Here is an 18,976-nt window from a genome sequence, read left to right on the forward strand (position 1 = left end):
GTTGCATAGGAACCAGTATTATTCCTCCACTTTATAAGAGAGGCACCTCTGCCATCTCCCTTTCTTGCCCTGCATTTGCATGAACAAAGTTTCGCTGAATGGACTGGTGCTCCCACCTGCAGCCAAGCCCATCAGTCCCTGGACCAAATCCAACAACAATAGGAAGCATATGTAGAGCCTTTGACTTTTTCTTCCTCAGTGGGCACATCTGGTAGCCCAGCTACAACTGCTGGGCTCCATATTGCTGCTCATTCTCACCTTGAATCTGTGTGGTCCCCTAGATCTGAGAGGCCATGACTCTGGGCCTCGTCCAGGGACCTGGGTGGCCCATAGTCACAGAAATGTTACCCTTTTGTCTCTTCATGGGACTAGGTCTCTGCTGTCTCCTTGGATCCTTGAGTGCTGTCTCTATGTCCTCACTCTGTTTTGTGGTGTCTCACAGTATATGGTCAGCTCTGGTAATGACCACCACTGCCTGACTTCTAGGTATCCAGATAGTTGCTTCTTTCTGTCTAAGATGATACCGTATTACCTATAGCTGTGTATATGACTTCAGGACTCACTGTGCCCTTTGAATATTGTGCCTGCCTATCTCACTGAGCCTTGGGTGATAGCCATTGATGGGGTCAGCTCTGTTTTTATGATCTTAAATGTGAATACTGGCCCAGTATTGCTAAGTGTGCATTGTGCTTCATGCCTGTCACGGGGAGAAGGGTCACCAATGTAATGAGTCTCCCCACACTGGACAGTGGTGTCTCACTGGTCACACCATAGTAAGGAGTTCATTCACTTTCTTATTTGCTATTTAGCTCTTAGTTCCAAATAGCTTTTTTGGTAACTTACAATAAGACTGTTAAAGTAAGGGGCAGAACCAAGGTGAGTAATAAATAGGGAGTGGGGTAAAACCGAACCAGAAAACCAAGGCCCTCCCTAAGAAGCCTACAGTTGAAGTAATTGAATTTTAGGCCAAGTGTTCTGCCAATCAGAGAAAAATGGAGGTGGAAAGAAACTGATGCTACTTACTATTCGATCAGAGTGGCACAGAAGATTCAGTTCATCCAGAGAGATGCTCTTGTTTTCCTAACTGTGTATTTTGGGGAGGGATATATCGAGTGGCTTGTTATATCGCATTTTTCTATCAGAAAATTGTGTTAACATACCAGTGCATGTTGCTGAATGTTCTTTTCTGTCTAGCATGCAGTACTTCAAACAATTATTTTTCAAAATGACTTGAGTTCTGCCCAATTATTTTCTAGTATCCAGAGTAAAAAGTAAATAGATACATGTGAAAATAACACGTATTTCCACTCAGTTTATGCAAAAATATTATCTCGGTAGGTAATTGTTGTGAACATTTTTTTCTATATTGATGACATTCTTTTTTCTTTTTAAACTAAGTCTTTGCAGTCCAGTGTGCATTTTACACTTACAGCACAGCTCCATCTGGATCAGTCCGATTTCGAGGGCTCACTAGCATCATGTGGGAGGATGAGGTAGCAGTGGACAGGACGGCTCTGGTTTGTTGTGATATCCTTGTGATCCTTTCATTCTTGAGATATCACAGCTACAGGTATCACCAGGAACCTTGAAAGGCAGACTTTTCATTGTTCTTTGTCCGGAGTGTTCATTAATCCAGAAGTTATCATTTTGTGTCCCTGACACTAATTTGATGAGAAGAACAAAATAGATTTAGTCACTATCGAGAAAGTGAGCAACTTCTTCTGAAGACTTTTGGAAGCTGGCTTTCAATTCTCTCATCACTAGTACATACACTTATTTATGTTATCTTGGAAATTTTCTTGATCTCTTTTTATGCCAATTGCTTCTTTACACCTTCTGTGATTTCACCAGCTTTCTGTCCCACTGTTCCAATAGGAATTAGTTTGTAGTTTTTCAGAGGTAATCATGACTTTCTGCTTGGCATACAGTTACTGGTTAATTTCTTTATTATCTCCTTGTTGAAAACTGAGATTTGTTGGCTATTCTTCTTCCCTTTAGTGCCTTACATGGAGTAAAGTGTAGTCAGTAATGCTCACTGAAGGAACATATATATGTCTTCTCTTACTATGGTCTAGAAAGCAAGGGACATGCTATTGACTCCTTTGGTATCTTTGTAGTTACTAACATAGTGCAGGGTATGCAGTTGGTGCTTAATAAATTCTTGCTGACTGGAGTCATGACTTATAATTGGCCTTCCTAGTCTTGATTCAAATCTAGTTCTATCACACTATTACATTGCATTCTTGGAAAGAACACCACTGTTTTCATTTGAGGAAGAATTACAAACACACACATCCACTGGTCTTCTTTCTTTGCTCCTAACTGACTCTGAAAAAATGAAAGAATCAATGGAGAGAGTGCCACTACCTTTGGTTAAATACCAGCAAAGTATAATACAGTATATTTTTTGCCAGAAGAAATAATGTGACCGCTGTTGTAGGTCTTAAACATTATGATGAAGGAAGCTAGTTTGTGGATATTGGAATCATTCATTCTTTCATTCAATAAACACTTACTAAACACATATTATGATTAAAACAATGTGTTGCACACAGGGGATAAAAATGGTAAGTTTTGACCCTCAAACCGCTCACATTTTAGATAGAAATTCAGATCATGCCAGAGACCTCTTTAAAATATTTGTCAGTTTAGAGAAAGCTAGTACTAATGGGAAAAAGATTCAACATGCCTAATTTTCACTCTCTTTTTCCTTCAATGGTGTTGGTTGGTAAGTATTTTTAGAATAAATGTGTAGATAGTGGTTTGTTTTTAAAGAACTCACATTATTTGGCATTTATTACATTTTATTTGTTTCCTTGATTGATTAATTGCAGTTAAATTACCTTAGCATTCTAGAAGAGATTTTATAGATTTTGACATATGATTAAACAGCATAAAGCATAACTAATGTTGTTTTAGTGGCATGCTATGTATTAAAGCATAAAATTTAAACACATACTTCATCAGGAATTTTTGAAGTTACAGTGAATTTGAAAGATTCAGATATTGGAACTCCACTCCCACTGTTAGGGAGGGGTAGGAATTTTATAACTGAGATTATTATAGAAGAGTGTCCTGACATAACTGATTGACTTTAGTGATGTGCCTTGAAAGTTCAAATTCAAGGTGTGCACTTATTTCAGTCAGCTTATTCTGAATGTTTAAATAAGAAATACTATTTCTGGGTATTCTGAATAACTCGTTGTACATTTATTCCTAATAGTGAGCATTTGGACTAATGATGGATTACTAATGAGCATGTAAATGTACCACCTGATTACATTAATATATGATCTTCCATGACGAGGTCTGAAATGAACATTTCTAATATGTATTTCTTTTCCCCAAATGGCACTGTGGCGTATACTGAGCAGGACTGAGACAAGGGTGTTTTTCTTAAGAGCCACTGATTTAGTCAATTATCAAAAATCACATTATAATAAATGCTGTTCTAAGAATTTTGATTAACCTTTAAATAAATGTTACTTTGGAAAAAAAAATCTGCCAAATGTGTTAATGATAAATTGTGAAGTGGTAGTAATTGCAAGTATGGCTTTATGGATAATATAGTTAATTGATACCACCCTCTCAAACACATATAGCACATCAGCTGCTATGAGGCTGGGTGATAGTAATGGCGTCTACAGCATTTTTGATGCATTGAGGATGACATGAGTAAAATGGAAACTTAGAGTGCTCACCAGGGTCATTCTCTCATGAACATCTGATGCCCATGGTCAAGTAAATTTTTAATGACACATAGTCACTACACACCTTTCAGCCTTCTAGAGAGGTAAGTGTACATTGATCTGTCCTAATTAGCCTTGCAGAGTACTTCAGACATCCCTGCATGAACACTATTATTTAATAAAATGGGAGCTGTTTTTTTCACAAGCTCAGCACTTGCTCCTTAGATGGCTATATTGTTGTTGTTTTTTTAAACTCAAGTCTCATGTTCATTCTTGTCTTTGTCTGGCAATGTAGTATTAATGCAGCTGCATATAAAAGTAAGCAAAATTAAAGAATGGGTCTGATTATGAGGTTCATTGCTATTATAAGAAACCCATAGAGCATACATCTATTCCTTCTCTAATGTATAGGGTGCTGACTGCATAAAATTGCTTGGAAAGACATTAAGGATACACAGGCAATTCTGTTGAGGTGTGCAATGGGATGCTTTTATGTTTGGAAATAAAGGTGGCCCTGGAATATCTGATTTGCAAGATAAAAGGTAGCCAAACAGTTTTTAATTGCTCTAGATTGGAGCACTTATGTACAGACATCTACGTTTTTATTTTTTAAGAGTTTAGTTTTATCTGAGTTTGGGGTCTATAACACCTTGAGTTTGTTCATTGTTGGAGTAAATCAAGTATTGTTTATTTAGCTATAGGATTTAGAGGTAGGGGGATTTTACTATGGATGCTTCTGCTTGTGAAGGTACTCAGTTCCAAATGGGATACAGACCAGATGGTGTTAAATCTTATCCCAGGGAAGAAGTCTACAGCCAGAACTTCTTAGAAGCATGTGTGTCACTTGGTCACATGATTTACTGGTTCTTGGATTTATTTGTCTTAAGAAAATGAACAAGAAAAAAAAAAAGAAAAGGAACAAGAGTGGGTTCCTTTTGATCTGTAGGGCTGGCCATTGATGACAATGTCTGGAGTTGTCTTTGTGTTCATAGAAATCAGGCACCTCTTCCTGTTGTTGCATGGCCACAGAGCTGGCTCTCAGGCACCACAAATGCCTCCTTTACCTGCTTGCTCATAGCTGAAGTTGCATAATGAGAGATTAAAATATTTGGATTTTGCAAATATCTCTAGAAATGGGAACGCTTTGTTTAAATCAGATCCATACAACTCAGTGTGAGTGAGCTTACCAGTCCTTTGTGGATAGCAAGATTTGAAAGTGGGGTGGGTAGAGAAATATGAGGACACTGGGTAATTAGGGAGTAAAAGGAACTGCCTTGCGGGCATGAAGGGGACAGTAGGGGTGAGATGAAAGTCTCTGAGTGGAGAGGCTTGGAATAGCAGAGGACAAGATGTACTTTCCTTACAATATAGGAAAACCTCTAAAAATGGCAAGTTTTCTAAATATAGTTTTAAAACCAAATTTGTTTTCAATTTTATTTAGGTATGAAATTAATTATTTCATTATTAGATATTCTCCTTGAATTACCTAGTTCATTTATTCAAGAAGCATTTATTGAACAACTCCTATGGATTAAATAATGGATTGGATGCTAAGGGAAAAAGACATGATTCCCATCCTAATGTTTTATTAGTACTTCTGCTTTTGGCTGTAGGTAATGGAAAACCCAAATCCAATTGGCTTTAGTACTAAGGAAATTTGTTGGCTCTCACCACTGAAAGTCTAGGGGCAGAGTGGAATTCAGGACATTTTAGTCAAGTAGTTTTGACTTAGTTTTCCTTGCATTCTTTTTCCTTACTCTGTGGGTCAGCTTCATCAGTGGCTAGTAGCAAGATGGCTGTCAAGTGAAAGGGGCTATTTCAGAAGCTTTCTAGAAGAGCTAGAATAGCTTTCTCAGAAGCTTCAAAGAAACCTCTTCTTGGATTTTATTAGCCTAAGAGACCAAGATCATATAGGCAGTTAGAGGACTGGTGGGTGCAGATATGTTTGGGTTTAGTGAGAGCACTGAGGTGGGGTGTCCTGTCTAGACTGGTAGAGATGGAGGGTTGAGAGAAGGATTTCTTTCTTTTTTAAAAACATTTATCTATCTATCTATCTATCTATCTATCTATCTATCTATCTATCTATTTAGAGGGTGGGGGAGGGGAAGAGAGAGAGGGAGAGAGAGAATCCCAAGCAGGCTCACGTCAGCATAGAGTCTGATGCAGAGCTTGATCCCATAAACCATGAGATCGTGATCTAAGCTGAAACCACGAGTCAGCTGCTTAACCAACTAAGTCACTCAGGTGCCCCTCAGAGAAGGATTTCTTGAAGAGATGCTACCCAAACTAAATCCAAGAAGATGAGAAGAAATGAGGAGGTGGGAAAGACACGTAGGCAATGGAGGAAATGAATACAAAGACAGAAGCAAGAAGGTACATTGCACAAAATCAGCTACCTTTACTCATTCTTCAGGTCTCAACTTTACCTTATCTTCCCACTAGGTTTCACAGAGCCTTGCATGGCCTCACATTTCCCTGTGTTTATCCCATCTTAACATCGCCCCCTTCATTGCTATTCATTCAACTGCCTGCTCTTCTTCACTAGACTCTGTGGGCAGGGTCCATGGTCTCTATAACTGCCCCTCTGTTCCTGGTACCTAGCATGGTGCCTGGCACATCATAGACAGTTGGTAAATATTCATTACCATGAATGAGTGCATGAATGAGTGCATGATTCATGCATGAATGAGTGAATGATTTATTATTATTTTGTTAAATGACAGCATTTAGACATGTTCCTTCCTATATTGATCAAAGTGATAATGATTTTCAGGGACTTGACTAAACTTCTTATAAATAGTTATAATATTCAGGCAGTAGAACTGAGTCTTGAGGATTTCAAAGAGTTTTTTGACTTTCATATGATTAACTAGTTTGAATAGAATTTTCTTGAGCGTGGTTATGTGTTTTCATACACTATATAATCCCAAAGCAGGAAGAGACTTTATTTGTTGGATGGGTGAGTCTTTGTTTTTTGGAAGACTGAGTCTTTGCTCACTACATCCTTCAAAAGTTTAACATTATAAGCATAAAACTCCAACATAGGTGACTTTCTGGTGTTTCTTCTACTTTTATGATTTTTGAAATTTCTAATTAAATAATTTTTACATGATTTTTATTGACATTAGTCACAAATTACATTTCATTCGCTCTGTTATGTGTAATATACTAATCATAGTCCCTGAAAGTTGGGAAAAGATTTTGCTAGATTCAATTACAATGTGTTTTCCACTGAAGTTTTAAATTAAGCCTCATATTGAAATGAATTGATGAAAAGATGTTTCTGGATGGTTGTGTTCAGTACCTGTTGCTCATTATCATCAGTATTCAAATTTGCAAATATAAAACATACCAAATATTAAAATATGAAATGTTTAACTTGAAGAAAATGAATATAAGAACAGAAGAAAATATAACAATGTCTCATGATAAAATCTAGTCCAAAATTCTATCCATTATATAAGGATGTTTGTGGGACAGCATGGTTGTGTAGTGGGCCTCTAAAGATCTCTAAGGCAAATCTAAATGTCTTCCCAGAGTGTGTCATAAGTCCATTTTACATAGTCTTTGTGAACACCTTTTAAATTTATATACTCTTCCAAGTTTAAAATCTCTTTAATTTAATGTATTGCTTTTGATATCATCTAGACAGAATGGTTTTATTAAGTCCTAATTTTTAGGCTTATTTAGCTTTCTCCAAGTTATCAAATCTATTTTAAACATGCAAATCATTGTTTCATTAATTATGAATAATACTTATACATTTTAAACTCTACCTATTGTACATTCAGGACACTTCCCAATAAAATAATTTTTTGAGCAGTTTGTGGAACATCACACAGATGGTACCCTAAGATATCTGCTTCCTGAAAGAAATTTTGGGGCAATGTAGACATGATAGTAATAATTAAAAATTGCAAAAATGCTACTGTGCTACTGCCTTATTTAAAATTTAGTATCTATTGTCATTATCAAAGATTGCGCTTTCCTTTAGATAAAAAAATGTCATATTTCTGTAATAAGTTTTTATTGCCATTAAGGATCAACTTTAAAAAAAAAGTTTTTTGAACGTTTATTCATTTTTTTGAGAGAGAGAGAGCGCGCGCGCGCGCACGCGCGTGATTGGGGGAGGGGCAGAGAGAGAGGGAGACACAGAATCCGAAACAAGCTCCAGGTTCTGAGCTGTTAGCACAGAGCCCAATGCAGGGCTTGAACTCACAAACCGTGAGATCATGACCTAAGCCAAAGTTGGACGCTTAACTGACTGAGCCACCCAGGCGCCCAAGGATCAACTTTTAAAGATAAATTGTGCTCTTGCAGTCTTGTGTAAGAAATAGATCTTTATGACTTTTGTTTCCCATGTAATCATCTTGCATGATTGGTAGAAGGCATATTTCTCTAACTTAAGGGAACAAAGGGGATGTGTGACCTGAGCCATTACAAAGTATGGTTGTTTGAGACATCCCTGCTTTAGGAGCCTGGCAAGGAGAAGGAAATAACCTTTACTGAGAAGCTTTTTGGAGGTTCTGCTGTTCGAGTAGAAACACAGGACTGGAAGAAATCTTCAGGGGCGCCTGGGTGGCTCAGTCGGTTGAATGTCCGACTTCAGCTCATGAGTTCAAACCCCGTGTGGGGCTCTGTGCTGACAGCTCAGAGCCTGGAGCCTGCTTCAGATTGTGTCGCCCTTTCTCTTTGCTCCTCCCCTGCTCACACTGTGTCTCTCTCTCTCAAAAATAAACATTAAAAAAATAATAAAAGAAAAATCTTCAGAAGGTATCTGGTCCATGCTTGTCCTTCTCAGGGAAGGAGGCTTGGGCTTGGTGAGGTTAAGGGACTTGCTCCGAGTTGTGCATGATTAATGAGCCTGCGGAAGTGGTGGGGCTCTTACTTGCATCTCCTCCCCCCCACACTTAGGGGTGTGTTTCACACAGTGTGTCCTTCTCTTGGATTCTTTGGTCCTGAAGAAACTGAGCCAGATGTGAGAAGCCAAATGCTTTTGCATGATTTCATTAGAAAGACACTCTACTGGTTTTGCAGTTTTACCGAGTGGAGATTTACTGAGTTGAGAAAACTGAGGAGTTAAGTCTCTCAAACACCAAATTAAATCGACTCCTCATTTAAAAAAAACAAAACAAAACAAAACAAAACTTCCTTAGAAAACTTTCCCTAAGTTCACCAGAAGCCCAGGCTCCCCTGGGAAAGAAAGCAGGTCGAGGCTTTTCGGTGGGCTGTGCATTGTGCTGTTCTTCTCCGAGAGCTCAGGAGATTGGCATTGCTCTGCAGTCGTGTCACAGCCCGGAGTCATTTAATGCCTCCTCTTGTGAGGCCAGGATTCCACGCCCAAGTGCATTTAGTAGGTCAGTACAGTAATTTTAAATGTCTTTCTTTCAATCTTTTGCCATCTTCAATTATACCTTTCCACCCTACTATTTGTGTAATTTTCTTCTGTCTGAAGTCTCTTTACTGTTGTTCTCTATTGCACAGCATGACAAATTACCCATCAAACCATATCTTTTCAGCCCAGAAATGCGCAATAACACAGAGTCATGGCATTATCGCATGTTGTGCACTTTATTTCCTCACAGTTCATTCAAGTGTGTCACTTTATTTTCCTGGCTTCCTTTTGTCATCATGGAGATTAACCATTTTATCCTTCCTAAACTTTAGAAACAATTAGAATTTCATTATAGTGGAAGGAAGCTGAGAGTGAATGCTTGCTCAGTACTATATGGAGTATACTTTTCATATTATCGGTGGTAAAATTAAAGTCATGAATCCTGAGTCCTTTTCGGAGGAGAGACTTTAGGGGTTATTATACAGCTGAGTAACCCTGGCTCTGGACAAGAGAATTATTTGAGCCTGTGGACACCAAACACATTAACGGTAAGAAACCATTTAGTGTGACATTGAATACCTGATTCTTCTGTTCTCCTGAGAATTACAGAATTCCCTGGGGCCCATGCATTCGGTACACAAAATCTTTCTTTTCCCTCTTAACTTTGGCTAAATACCAATAGTGTACAGTGTGCAATGAGATACAATAGACATTGCAAGTATGTGTTAGAAAATCAATTGGAATTGATGCTCTAATCAGCAGGGCTGCAGCTGGTATGTAGACACATCACTGGAAATGGTGATTAAGAGCGTATTCAAAAGCATTTAAAAAACCCCACAACATTTAGATCACTGTTCAGATAGATTTCTGTTTCACTGGGAGAGTAGATGAGTTGGGTAGCCAGTCATGCTTCTAGATTCTGCTAGATTAATTTATATGATGTTTTAACAATCAATATATTTTATATACTAAATGTATAATTTGTTTTCAATTACATATTTATAGGTTATAGGATGCTGGTTGTTGGTAAACAAAAAAATTCCAAGTTCTTTTGCTACCATCAGTTTACAGCCTGCCAGATACTAAATACAAGCTGCCCCAGAGAAAGGAAAGGGGTGTGGTTATAGTTTAGCTTTAGTCCGAAAATATATTTAGTAAGGAGATTCAGAGGGCAAGGGAAAGGGGGAGAGAGAGAGAGAGAGAGAGAGAGAGAGAGAGTGAAGGAGGGAGGGAGGGAGAGTGAGAGAAAGACACATAGAGACTGAGAGACAGAAAGAGAAAGAAGGAGGGAGGGAGAGAATGGTAAAAATGTGAAATAATCTGGAGGAGAAAAACCAGTAAGATTCATGGTATGGCAAAGGAGGTTCTCAGAATTTAAAGAAATGGAACAATAGCTGTCTTACCCAGGCATTTCCTCCCCATGAGCAAGTAATTAGCTAAACATGTTAGCTAAAAAAATTCTTCGGGGGAAACTTAAGGATGAAAAGAGGCTTGAACTAGAAAGGGTTGGTTGCTTTTATGAAATTATTCATTTTCTAATCTGGATCCACATTTTCCTGTGAACACCTTTAGGTTGTACTAAAAATATAGTGATTGAAAGTTCAACCATATACATAATTTTCAATTTTAAGTGTTTTTATAAATAGAGAATATGCTGGGTGTTTAAAATAAATCCAGGAACAGAGGTCCTGCCTTTTTATCTCTACATTGTCTTTGACATTCAGCAAAGCGCTAGTCTAGAAGTATCAAAGCCCAACTAGATGATGGAAGAAGGCACCAAAACTATGGAATGTGAGTGTCTTTCAGAAATAGGGTCTATCACAGAAAAGGCAAGCTATTGATATTATCTGGAGCTTGGGATTTCATGAAGGCAAACTGCTATTGAGAGAAAAAGGCTGGTACTTTAAGCATTTGACAGTAGTTTTTTAAACCATAGAACACATCAAGCCTTCCCATATATGATTTTAACTAGCAGCCAGTTAAAAAAAAAAGGGCAAGTGAGAGAATTCTAAGGAATGAAAGAGGAAATAGCAATAAAAATTAAAACTGTAGAGAACTTACTAGTTTTCAAACTACCTTTGAATGTATTTTTCCCTATGTTCGTCACAAACTGCCTGCAGATAAAATAGGACAGGAGATGTTAAAGTTTTTTCAATAGATGGAGGAAACAAGACTCAATAGAAAAGGGACTTAACGGAAGTCATATAAGCAAGTGGACAAAGCATTGCTGGAACTGAGGTCTCTAGACCTGTGCTGTACATTGTGGCAACCAGTAGCCAAGTGGGGCTGTTGAGCACTTGAAATGTGCTTAGTCCTATTTGAGATGTGCTATAAGTATAAAATACATATCAGATTCCAAAAACTTAATACAAAGACAAAGGAATATTTTATATTACCTTAGGGATATGTTGGGTTAAATAAAATATATTATCAAAATTAATGTTTCTACTTTTAATATGACTGCTAGAAATTTTAAGGTCACTTATATGGCTTGTGTTTATGGCTTGCATTGTATTTGTATTGTTACTTTAGGTGCCTTTTCTGGTATTCTTACAGAAAATAAAGGGAGAGAGAAAACAGAGAAAAACAGGAGAGAGAATTGGATATCCCACAGTTTGAAGGACTCATTCTTCAATGATAAAAGTGTCTTAATTTTATTTATCATTTTGGTTGAAATCAACTCAATAAAAAAAAAACATTGAATACCTACTATTTATAACAGTGATTGTACACATTAAGTTCAGCATATTTTAAGGAGAAGGTCAAAGCCTCATAACAGAGGGAGATAATATCTTTTCTAGAATTATCTAACCATATCCACATGAGAGCAATCATATAAAAGATTCTCTCGTTAGACTGTCAGGTCTGTTCTAAAGGAACCATAACTAGGGTAGATGTGAAAGAACTGAGATTTTTTTGGCTAGGTAAGTACACTGGTATCATACACCCAAGGGCATTTTGGCAGGTGCATGGGGGCGGGGCGGGGTGGGGGGGCGGACAGAGGGAGGGATACATGGTCTCCATAGAGCATGTCCAAGCAGATTCCATTCACGCAGAGGAGGACCTTGGCTGAGGAGAAATGAGTGAAGCACATTAAGGAATAGCTGTATGAAAACGCAGCTCAGAGTAGGAATAAAGGAAATGTTGAAAAACTAATGAACCATAAGATCTCTATAATAGTCTCTTAATAGGTACATTGTTGAGTAACACTGGTGTGTGCTAGATTAGTTATAACTTGTTATATCCGATTTCATGAGGCATATGGCAGTGCACACCTAGTTCTCGAGGAAAGGACTGAACCTACTGTTGTCACTTAGAACACACCCTAGTAATTACTGCTACAGATTCCAGTCTCAGAAAATATTAATATTTTTCCCATAACAGTTTTCGAAACCTGGAGTGCAACAAAGGAAAATAGAATGATGATTGCAATTTTCAAGGTTTGTGTGGAAGGGGGAAAATACACTTGTGTGATATCTTAAATGAAATTCCACTTTTAAAATTCTAGATATATTTGAAATCTGTCATTTTAAAATTAATAACTGTTTTCCTTTAACGCAGTCTGTGTAAAGAAACCCAATCCACTTCTGAACAGTTCCCTGCCTTCCCAGATACATGGAAATTCACTACTGTTGCTGACAAACAAAATGCCACAAGATTTGTCATACAAATCACATTATAAGAGGTTCCAAAAACTTGACAACGTTGACAGTTGTTTTCAGCAAATGGCTGCTTTACTCTGTACTGTCAATGTTGATGTCCTTGTGCACATGTAAAAGAGCAATGTGATTAAGGCAAGCTTGTCCACGCTATATCTGAGCCAAGTTTTCCGTCTCCGCGTGGCACTGAAAGATTGCTCAGCTGTTGCAGATAAGGCAGGAATAGCTAGCAGATTTCTGCCATTTAAAAAAAAAACATTCTCTGGGCATGCATTTCTGTAGGAATTTACCAACATCTGCTGCTGACCTAAAGTTTTCTATAGAAGTGGCATATTTAATTTATACAAGTAATTCACAATGGTATTGGTCAAGCCTGATTTCCTTAGGAAATAATGAGTTGCGTTCACCAAGAAGAGATGAGTTGAAGTCTAATATTTATATTCTCTAAATTGTCATTGGAGCTTCAGCCCTCATACTTTTTTGGCCCGTCTTACATTTATTTTCTGCATGTTCTCTAAATTATATTTCAGCAGAGAAACTTTTTAGAAGGAAGAATAAAGAGCTAAGAGGTTTTGGTGATTCCACAGAAGGCCTACACTTCACACTTATCTTTTTTTTATAGGCTCTCTGAAAATGTTTGATTTTTGGAAGCTAATTTATTCTGGGAGAATTTTGTAGTTGATTTTAGATGAAATTTTAGTGTGATTTAAATTTGTCCTATGTGCTATCCTCAAAAGAACATACAGGATTTAGGTATTTCCCATTGTCAAGGTAACTTGATAACCTCTCATTACTTTGATTTGGACATCATTTACTTAACCATTTTATTTGCTACTGCTCAATTCTGTAATTTGTTCTGTGCATGTTTATACTATTTTCATTTAGTTTCTTTTAAAATATGAATGCTTCTCAGGTAAAAATACAAGCCTTCAATTAGTCCTGGCAATTCAAACCTGTCTCGTAATGCATTTGTTATTTGATTCATCTATTCTTATTCTTGGTCACCTTCTTGTACAGCTGCATGCTTTAACTGTCTGACTTGTCTTTGAAAATCTTAAGCCACATTCTTTGGAACAGTTGCTTCATGTTGGTTGAAATTCTCTGTGGCACTTTTTTCCATTCACAGGAGCCAACAGCCACCATAGCAGACACATAGTTTCCAAGAACTTAGGCATGGTTCATGATTCCTGAATCTCAACAATTTCTTGCAGGAATCAGAATACCGTGTATAGTGTCTGAAACCTTTGTGCTATAAATCATAATAAACAAGTATACACTTATACAGTAAGGTTCAATTAGCATACATAATTTTTAAATGTTTTCCTTCTTGAAACTAGCAAAGGCACACAATTTGAAATCCCACTAATGAAATAAATTAATCCAATGGCCCAAGCAAGTAATTACCTAAATATATTAGCAAGAAATTCTTTTAGGAAAAATTAAGGATAAAAAGCGATTTGAACCAAAAAGGGTAGTGGCTTCTGAAACAACTCTTTATTTTCTAATACAGATCCACATTTTCCTGTGAATACTGTTATATTGTACTAAAAATATAGCAATTGAAAGTTCAAATTTTAAGTTCCAAATTACCGCCTTTCAGATCCAGTGAGGCATCTAAAAAATGGGTCAAGGTAACAATGCATAATTTGAAAAGTTAACAAAAAGTTGCTAATGGAAGTAATGTGAAAACCAATATAATTGCATAACCTGTCTTATTTCCATTGTCAATGAAGCTTATTAGGTAGCAGAAATCCTTGTGAAATATTTGCCAGAGCCAGCATCTTTATTTTCATGTAGCCGAGGGAAAAGAAAGGAGACATTTCCCATAGAGTGTTTAGATCCTCTGATTAAGCAACTGATTAAAAAAACATGAGTGCTTTATAAAAAAAGAGTTGGAGTAAATACAGAGAAGCAAAATATGTATCAATAGAGAAGAGCATGCAGGCAGGAAAAACATGGACTTGCTCTTTTTTTTCCTGCTGAGTTCCATTTTCACATATTTTAATTTTATATACTTCCATTAGAATTATATTGATAATGACTTTTTCTACATGAATAACAGCATTTGGAATGGAAATAAGTTAACAGTATCTTATTTACGAGTTTTTTTTTTTGAAGTTTTGGTCTCAGCCTCTTTAATTTTGAATTTATTTTTAATTCGAGAAGTGCATAATTTTTCAGGAACTCAGATCTTCTTGCTGCCAATATCTTCCCAAAGGCTTTGGTTCAATCCATTTATACTTATGTCACTTACAGACAAAAGCAAAGTGTGACAAAAAATACCATTATTTGTATGTACAGAGTGAAAAGAAATTCTTTTTTTCTCAGTAAATACTTGTAATCACATTCTTTAGTACACATTTTGAGCCACCTCCTGACACAGTAGCTGTCAGGAGAGAAGTGAAGATAAGTTATTCTTCACCGACTTCTGTGAGATATCAGAAATATATCATGTAAGTAACTCAAACAATTGCACTTCCCATTATCCTATCACTCCTCAAGGCCATAAAACTCCAATTTGCAAAGTGACTGGATTTTACTGGGGGATGAAGGAGGATGTGACTGTTTCTCATTTGCTTTTGAACTTTCTCATGATACTGAGAATTTCATGAGACAAAAGTGATGTTATCAATCATGTTATAAATACTTACATGAAAGTTTTATTATGTTTTTCTGGGTTTGTAAGATGAAATCCCTTTTACTGAATATTTCCAGTGTTCAGGGATATTTTCCTGGTAGGTTGGATTCTGTGTCTTTTGGGTATGCTGCAAAAGGTTAGCCAGGGTTTGAGAGTGAAATTCGGTTTAAAATAAATGGCTGCTTGCCCTAGGACTGGAGAGGCTTTCTGTCCAGGGCTTGAGTCTTCCACAAGAGGCCCAGGGCCACTCTGCCCTCACTGTATTTCTGGAGAGTGGGGATGTGCAAACACCTGTAAAGAGAGTGAGGGTAGAGTATAACGAAGTACATCGCAAAATTTTTAAATTGCACGTTTTGTTCTTTTGATGGATTATCAAATATGATTGAGAAGCTACCATGGCCTGCTGTCACCTACATGATAAAGTCTAAATTCCTCAGCGTGGCACAGAATGGTTCCATGCTTCACCTACTCTTGGTATCATCTACACTACTTCATAGCTACACTAAGCTATGAATTATTGAATTAATATTAACCATGTTTTGACCATAGCCGGAATGTCTTCTGACACAAAAGCATTTCAGTTTTATCCACCTTTGGGACGTGTATCCATTCTTTCAAGATAGGGTTCAAATGACATCTCTTTGGTCAGGAGGTCCTTCTGCTTTATCCCTGTTTTTGGCATTTATTCTATTCATGCTGTATCAGACTGTACAGTACTTGAACATATGTTTATCTCCCAAGCTAGACTATGAGCCTTTTGATGTAGGGGTAGCATATTTATTTTCATGGTCCTTGGGTCTTGCATAGTACCTGGCTGATGATAGGTGCCATATAAATATTTGTTAATGGAGATGTAGCTTTGTACAACATCTGCACCCCAGCCTCTCATCATTAGTGAGAGCTCACCTATCATCAGAATCTCTCATAACAGACGTGTTGGGAAAGCTATCTACAAACGAAAACACTCTCCATGCAAATCATTGACATTCAAGAGCCCTCACAAGGTTCATTTACCTTAAATAATGTGCTTATTTTCATGTGCAGTTCATTTTGTGGAGCCAGCATCATTGCTTTTAGCATAACACTTCATATAGGAGAACTAATTCTGATACATGACAACTCATAAAAAAATAGCAGAACCACCTGCCCACCATTTTTACTTAAAAGTATTCATTGCAGCTCAGAACTTGAGTTCATAGAGAAAATTAACTGTAAAGCCTAAAATACTAATAATTTATGTAACAACTGACCAGTATTTCAAACATTCAGACCATAGCAAGGAATTAAGAGATAATCAAAAGGGGATTTCAATTCAAAGCAAACAAGTCCACAATATCAATAATGGTAGAAAAGTGCTTAATGCTTCTCCCCACACAGTGCCTACTCATTTTACTGTTCTAACAAGCTTTTGTTTGTTCCACACCTTTAGGAGATTAGAAGGAACAAATTCCTCCAATTTGGAATTACAGGTTGTTTAGATTCAGGAAAATGAAAGAAATGAGAAATGCCAGCTGATAATCTGATTCTAGAATGTCAGAGAAAGTAATATTAAAAAAATAGAAGATTTAAGAAAAAGGTTTAATTGTTTGTGGAACATTTCAGTATAGTTCCATCTCATCTAGCTTCACCTTGAATTAAGGCTAATCTTGTTAGGGGTTCCTTGCTTCCTTCTCTACTCTCTCACACACCTATCCATTTCTCTCCTTCTCACAAAATCCTTTCCCTGTCTTTGTTCTGTTAAATACACACCATCCAACTTCCCAAAACCTTAGTGTGCGCCTTTAGAGGTGAGCACATATGAAGATTAAAGCATGGGGTCAATATATAAATAAAACATTTGGGTACTTCACTACCAAGCCACACACAGACACACAGACAGACAGACACCCGATCTAAAAACCTCTGCTTCTGGATCTCTGTAGCTCCCACTGGTTCCCCATGGAGGTCCCAGATGTGTCCAATCTTTACTTGACTTCTCAGTGGACCTGCTGCTTAGGTGCCTTCAACACCTGTCCTGCGACCAGTGGGTCTGCTGGTCTCAGGGCATGCCATTCCACTGCTGGCTCATTCTGGAAAACTTGACCATGGAAGATAACCATTAGCAACTCTGGATTCTGTAGCTGACTCACTGGAAATGTCCAGTGAAATATGGAGTGACAATGACTTTCGAAACACAGCGGAGCAGTAAAGATTGTCACAGAAACCTTGGAATTTTCACAGCAGTATTGTCTTTTAGGCCACAGTTACGATGGAGACAATCTCTCCTTGCCAAAGAATGACTCTCCGCTAAAATATGCCATATTGTGAGTTTCTTTGCTTGTCTTGGTGGCTGTCACAAACCTCCATAGACAGAATTCTTAAGCATGGATGTGTGGGTCTGTTCCGCTCTGCCGCCCAAATGAAGAGTATGCCTGGGGCTTTAATTTGTGTAGTGTTGCCGTGCTGACTATGAATTTTGAACGACTGTTGTTACCACCTTCCACTTAGTGATAATTTACCATTCTTGTTCTATTCCATGCTTGTGTTTTAGATCAAGTTCTTATGGTACAATTTAAGCGCTTTTATGTGCATTCCTGCTTGCTTAGATAAAATTACAACACATGGCTTAATTAGTAAGATGTGTACATTCATGAAGGAAGGCACACTTCCCACCGATTTCTTTCCCCATTCCCAGCAAATTGCATCATGAAAATGTTTTGGAAAAGGAACGGTGTCATTCTCTGAGTGGTATTGATTATTATTTAGTAGTTCTGTGAAGTGAACAATTTTTTTTTGAAGTGAACAATTTAATAATTGAGTGATTCTAACAAAACCCTACCATTCATCTTGGTGGCAAACATCATCTTTGTAATCCAGTAACTTCCACCATAAGGATTATCACCAGTATGTGACTAGATAGCCACCTGAGGATAAGTTTGAAACCCTTTATGAACTGAACATTATTCTCATTATTTGTCAACTGTTTGATATTCTCCTATCCACTTCTTGGGGTCCTGAGAGCTTGTGGCCTAAAATGCAAATAACCATTTTAGGATTAACCTGTTAAACAGATACAGTTAATGCCGTAATTAGAGTTGTTGGTCAGGTTGTTGGTCACTTTGGTGAAGATAAGTCTGAGGAAATAGGATACAGAAATGTCAGCTGGAAGAGACAACAAAGGTTGTCTTGAGAAAGGTTCTGAGAGTAATACCTGGAGGCTCTAAATCTGTCTATTATTTATTTTATCTAAGTTATAAAAAAATCATTACACACTAGTTACATACTTAATTTATTGAATCAGGCTGGAGCTATCTCTATTTTTTTTTTAAGGACGTGTATTCTCAGGGTATTTTATTTGAACTTACACATTCATTATTTTTTTTTAATTATGAAAATGTTATGGTTTCTCTAACTATTTAATTCCATGTAAATAGGTGATTTCATCACAGGTGACCTCTAATGTTCCTTTCAGCCCTAACTTCTTTGATTCTTTCCTTATACTTTTTCCTTAGGACATTTCTCAGGATGTTTGGATCTGTTCTCCTTTGGGTAGTGGTGCCGAGTTGGTGGCTTATCTATTTGAGGTTGTCAGTTTATGGACAGTCTTAATGGGCAGTCTTACCTGATCCTATCAAGATAACCGTTTAGTAAAGTTTTTTTTTTTTTGAGGGGGGCA

At 37.3% G+C, this 18,976-nt stretch overlaps 2 long non-coding RNA genes across 3 annotated transcripts in view; one reads left to right on the forward strand and one right to left on the reverse strand.

Moving 5' to 3' along the window:
• Positions 1 to 18,976, forward strand: part of LOC102902054 — a 110,579-nt gene that overhangs the window by 14,498 nt on the left and 77,105 nt on the right. The gene's annotated exons all lie outside the window — the stretch shown is intronic.
• On the reverse strand, positions 1,411 to 17,375 carry LOC123379071. Its single transcript, XR_006583059.1, has 3 exons — positions 17,222 to 17,375; positions 15,335 to 15,612; positions 1,411 to 1,661 (listed from the first exon to the last, which is right to left on the reverse strand). It is a non-coding gene; the product is annotated as an uncharacterized LOC123379071 (long non-coding RNA).

This window comes from Felis catus, chromosome A1 (genome assembly GCF_018350175.1).
Source record: "Felis catus isolate Fca126 chromosome A1, F.catus_Fca126_mat1.0, whole genome shotgun sequence".
Classification (NCBI taxonomy): Eukaryota; Metazoa; Chordata; class Mammalia; order Carnivora; family Felidae; genus Felis; species Felis catus.